We start from the raw sequence: 6,000 nt of genomic DNA on the forward strand, positions 1-6,000 counted from the left end.
AATATTAAGGGTGAGGCCAAACGAGCGTAATTTTGTGCGTCGTGAGTCGCAGAATTTCGGTCGCGTAAATATTTTTTCATACAAATCATGACTTACAAAATTACGCTCGTGTGAATCAAACAGGACTTTTGTATGAAACTGAATGCAGCAGAATTTCTGCCAGCCGAAATTCTGCGACTTACAACACATACAGATCCCATTTTACGAAGTTAGGTTTTTTTTTTCCAATTGAGGCCGTCTATGAGCTTTTCGCCCATATCCTTTTTTTGTTATAATTATCTTGTAGGTTTTCGCACCAAGGATTTTTTTTTTCAAATTTAAAAACACAATATTTACGAACTAACGTTATAATTAGGTGACGAATCCTAGCCGAAGTTAAATAGCTACATACATATAGAGCTTTTGTTTGGGCAAATACACGATAAAGCATTTATTTTTATAGAAACATAAAAGTTGAAAGTAATTATTTCAGCGCGGATAAACTCTATTTTTTTTAATTTTTTTTATGAAATAAGGGGGCAAACGAGCAAACGGGTCACCTGATGGAAAGCAACTTCCGTCGCCCATGGACACTAGCAGCATTATAAGAGCTGCAGGTGCGTTGCCGGCCTTTTAAGAGGGAATAGGGCAATAGGGGAGGGTAGGGAAAGGAATAGGGGAGGGTAGGGAAGGGAATAGGGGAGAGTAGGGAAGGAAATAGGAGAGGGTAGGGAAGGGAAAAGGGTAGGGGATTGGACCTCCGGTAAACTCACTCACTCGGCGAAACACGGCGCAAACACGGCGCAAACGCTGTTTCACTCCGGTTTTCTGTGAGCCCGTGGTATTTCTCCGGTCGAGCCGGCCCATTCGTGCCGAATCATGGCTCTCCCACGTCACAACATAGTAACTTTATGTAGGGGACACAACATAATATACAAATAATATACACCCTAAAGTATTATAACTTAGGTTTGTTTCACCCTGCATAATTATATGCAAACAAAAAGTTGCGTCTTGACAAAATTATTGTGCCATTCAGAGAAGTTGATTCAAGGCAGATGGCGGGTCAACGTAATTTGGACGCGTTATGCCAAATCCAGCCGATAGATCACGATTAACATTGAATTGGCATAATCCGGCCAAATGACGTAGGTCCGTCAACTGGCTACGAATCAATTTCTTCAATGGTGCTTCATTATTGCGTGCCTAAACGAGTGGTTATAATATAATATATGGTACGAGTCATTTTAACTCAGAACTCAAACTAAGCTTTGTTTACATTTCTAAGATTTTATGCCTGCGTATATGAGTTTATACAATAAATCTGGCCATCGTCACCGAAACCAGTATGGAAAGCATTTTTTATATTAATGTACTTGATAAATAAGTATTGGAAAATCAGTCAATCAAAAAAGGATTACAAAGCAATCGAAAAGGAAACACGATACTGAAATTTGTTCACCTGTATTGGAAACGAACCGTAGCTGAAACACAACTGAAACAGAGTTGAACCTAAACTAAAACGTTGTACAATAGCGCGATTGGCCTGCAGTAAGGTGTTATAAGAGTCACTAGATGACTAGATTCATAGCTTATGTTAAATTACTTTACGTCTTACCTATGTAATGTTTTTCTACTATAATTATACTCTTACTGTAATTACTACAGTCTAAGTTTTCCGAAAAAAAAAAATAAGTTTGAGAATATTCGGTGTATCTGGATTGTAGCTCTTACACGGTTGATGATTTTTATCGAAACTTTAAATTCTATAAGAATTACATTCCACGAATTTTTCACCATTGCACAATTTGAGCGATCTTTTCAGCTTCGGTTTCGGTTTACTTAACCGAAACCGAAGCTGCAAAGATCGCTCAAATTGTGCAATGCGCCATTTTTGTTTTTACTTTTGTTTTAATCTCTTGAAGTCATAATAAAATTATAACACCAGCTATCAACTTATTGTTTTGGTTTTGTCCTACCTTAATATTCCAGTCTGTCCTATCAATTGTTTAAACACGACATTATTATTTAAACAATGCTTGTTTATGCTCTATCAATGACTTTACCACATTTATATTTTGTTTTAAACAACTTTTTAAACAACAACTACTGTACAAATCTGCACATATTTTTCAGAATGTAATAATATTGGTTATTATTTATGTTGTAACTTACAAAAGTTATTTTTCATTAACACAGCACCACACAAAACTATCGTAACGTGCGTACCATCTTCACTAACTGTACAACGAGTGTGCTCTCCAAACAGTCGATAGGCAAAGGTGCATAACTCTAAAAGCGAACTAAATTGAACCAATAAGTATAACAAAAATACTATTTTCTATAATCTTTTATATTTCGTAATTTATGTCCAGGATAGGTTTATTTCCTAAGGCCCGATTCGACCAAACTTGAAGTTACTCTTAGATTAAGAGACAGTTATACTCGAGTAAAATTTTACTCCAGTTTGGTCGAATCCGCCCTTAATAAATTAATATTATTATTACATAAAGTTTAAAAATAGAAACAATTTCTATTAACTCGTAAAATTTTCTTTTAGGGTCAATTTATACTACTGCAGAGTCGAGTAGTATAAATTGACCCTTAGTTAATTAAAAAAATAAAATAACAAAGTAAGTGATTTTCTAATGAAAATAGTTGTTAATCGTCTCTTAATTAGCTGATTAGTAGTTATTTACTTTGATGGCTAATCCCCCTCTCTTTTAACTAAAAGCTTTTTCACTGAACATGTATGGGCGCTCATTGAGCAGAAAATCGGACGATGACCCGCGATCTGTCTTTGTCATCTGCACGTGTTCTCTCAATCGATGTTAAACTACCACGTGAAGCCAGTTCCGTTATAATATAAATTAACTAATCAAAATCATAAGCACTAACTGCCACTTTCAGAGACGAATATTAATTACTTCTGTAATAAAATGAAGCTCAACTCTTACATTTATTTATGATTAATCATCGTTCAACGCCTCCGAGTGCGGCCGTAAGTTAAATAAAACTTTAATTTACGCAAAATATTAAAATCGTAATTTAAGACTTAGTACACTTTGGCGCGCCGCCTTATCTCGGTTTGTTGTCGCTCATTTGCACTCTGACCCGTAGAATTAAAGATTCATTAATACACGAACAATATAAGTAGACCCCTGTCGATAAGAGGGCTCGTCGGGGATTGGCTTCATTTGCCCACAGTGGGGAAAGAGGGGGAGGTCAGCTACGCTGGTCGCCGGGAACAGACAAGGCTGGTGTTTGCAAAATTTACTCTCATCTATTTATAACGATGAAAAAACCATTCATAAGGCGTGATTCACAGTCATCATCAGCAGTCTGCGGACAGCGTGCTAGAGGGAGACCACATTTATCTGCTGCGTCTAGTCTGAAGTCGTTGCTGTTTCAAAGTTGCGACGTCTTTACAAACACATTTATGATAGGACAATTTATTATTGTTTTGACGGAACAGTTTACAACTGACACGTCTAGGTTGTTGGGAGCATAAAATCCGGCCATAGACGGACCGCACTTGCAGTCTAGAACAGACTGCAAGATGTGGTTACCGCACGGCGATCTGCAGTTTTCATACTGAATTCTTACCCGCAATTCACGGACCGCTCGAGCAATTCTTGAGCCAATTCGATTTTCGGTATCTATTAATAATTATCTGTAACAGTGTTATTTTAATTCAATTATTTTATATTATTTACTTTAATTCGAATTTCACTTCAATTACAAAAGAATCGAAATTGACATCGTAACCGCAACCGCATTCTTATCCGAATCCACATCAATTTGAGATGCTAAAGTCTTAATAGCAGGGTTTAGACTCCGTATAACTGTTCAGCTGAATCGGATAATTTGGAGACCTATCTCTGACGTTGTACACTGTCTGTGAGCGCGGGCGGCTATATTGATAGCGGCCGAACACAAATGATAAGCGTAACATCAGGCGATCTGTTTGCTCATTCAAAATTCAAAACGAACCAGGCATTTCATAAAAAAAAAACCTGTAAAACCCCTCTGTTACTCACATGGTACTTAAATAGAATATTACCCGTGTACGTGTTAGTGTTTTAGGGTTGAAAAGGGTCACACATTATACAAGATCCAGAGCTATTCTCAAATCGCGGAATTCTGTCTGTAGCGGTCATTGATTGTCAAAAAACTTGTAATTTTCTATACAAACCGCGATCGACCATTAAGTGACAGATGTTTCTAGTATACGGATAGTATCGTATTTTGCATACACGATGTGAACACAGTAAAAATTATATCACTTCAAACTCAGAAATCGTTGGAGATACCTCTTCGTATTTTTATACGAAGAGGTATCTCCAACTATTTATATTATATCCAATATAAATAGTCGGATCCATAACCAAGACGTTTTCCGATGAAACTATAATAGTCTGTTTCTTGACAAGAATTCAATTTTATTATTAAGTAAACAGAATGTAGTGCAAGTATTTTTCACATAACTCCTAGACTAGAAAGGTCACTGACCGCTGGTGCCACCTTTAAATTGTCCTGACTATAGTACAATAATTAATACAGAGTTTCTCGTTTCACTATCGATTTTATATAGTTAATTAGGTAGGTAAGATGAGGTACCTAGGTAATTAGTGCAGAATGCAGATACTGATAGTTTTTTCACAGAATATTATCTATTCGACAGACGACAGCGTTGTTCAATAATTAATATTTCTAAGTAACCAATCAGAAGTATAAAGGCGATACCGCACTAAAGCGTGAGATACTACTAGACGTGAATTAGTTATTTTACGGAAACCGTACATTTTCCCTCAAAAAATAGCCTATGTTTATATTATTAAAAATTCATCCAGTAGTTCGCGAGTAAAACGAGGTGCACAAGGTGCAGGTTTAGTTTAATTTTTCGTCATATCACTTAGTAATGGTGGTTTCGCATTGTATAAGGGCCAGGAAATTGGTCATCATTTCACCCGCATACATTTACATGATAGGTTAATAACTCGACAGTTCCTTCGTAGCAATAGTTTAACCTTTTTTGTAAGTCGATTAAATATGCTCAAAATAAGACACATCCGACAATTAGCGGAAATCGCAAAGATAAAGCTAAAATCATTTTACTCAGACTAGGTGGCGTTTAGTTTGAATTTTACTAAAAAGCGCCATCTAGTATTAGTTAAATATTTTACTTGAACCGTTGTTTTGTAAAAGGTTGAAAACGATGCTTAGAACTTACCCTTCTCATTTACCTTCAGCCCTTACCTCCAAGTCGAGGATAAAAGATGTCATTAAAGTACACCAGGAAAACCAAGCCTGTAGGACCTGAGTCCTGAGTCCTGACTGAACCAAAGCTCCTGCTTGGTAAGGTGTTTAAATTCAATTTTTTCTAAGTTCTCTCGGAGAAAAACGAGAAACAAAATGATTATTATTTGATATTAGCATCCTAAGAATTCCAGTTCAAATCAACTTTCCACTTTTTAACGATATCTAATGACGAACAAACAGACTAACATATCACCATACTACGTAGTAGTGTGTGTGTAAGTATATAACTTGTGATAAGGAGGTATGTGACACACAATGGATTGGTCGCTGCTTGTCGTTCTGCTCCTAGTGAGCGCCCACTTCACAGAAGCTGCTAGACAGAAACGGTACCTTCTAATTACTAAATAACCCCCTAACGCTCAATTTATACCGCCGCGGAATGAAACGGAATGGAAGCGTCAATTTCGCCTCATGACGCGGGAATTGGCACCGGAGGATTCTTGAGAATTCCGCGGAATACGTGCGTCCCATTTTTTTACTCGCCAGTCCGTACTGCGGCAGTGTAAATTAAGTCGAAGGGAAGCATTCAGAGACCTTTAATTTTTTTTTAAACGGGCTTTGGCCCACCACACATTCCCACCACTGTATCTCCTGTGTCGCCAGGATCGACAGCGGTATCCAACCACGAAAACCCTTTGATATGATCTCAGGGAGCCCGAGGGACATGCTAAACTGTCTTGGGACCCGCAACGAAATTAA

General features: G+C 37.3%; 1 protein-coding gene across 1 annotated transcript in view; it reads right to left on the bottom strand.

Moving 5' to 3' along the window:
* LOC121740465 overlaps positions 1-2,240 on the bottom strand; it is a 50,733-nt gene extending 48,493 nt beyond the window's left edge. The window contains exon 1 of the mRNA XM_042133160.1: positions 2,155-2,240. The gene's annotated coding sequence lies outside the window, so the exon portion shown is untranslated. The remainder of the gene's footprint in view (positions 1-2,154) is intronic.
* Positions 2,241-6,000: the final 3,760 nt, after the last annotated feature.

The sequence above is a fragment of the Aricia agestis genome, chromosome 3 (assembly GCF_905147365.1).
Source record: "Aricia agestis chromosome 3, ilAriAges1.1, whole genome shotgun sequence".
In the NCBI taxonomy this organism is placed as follows: Eukaryota; Metazoa; Arthropoda; class Insecta; order Lepidoptera; family Lycaenidae; genus Aricia; species Aricia agestis.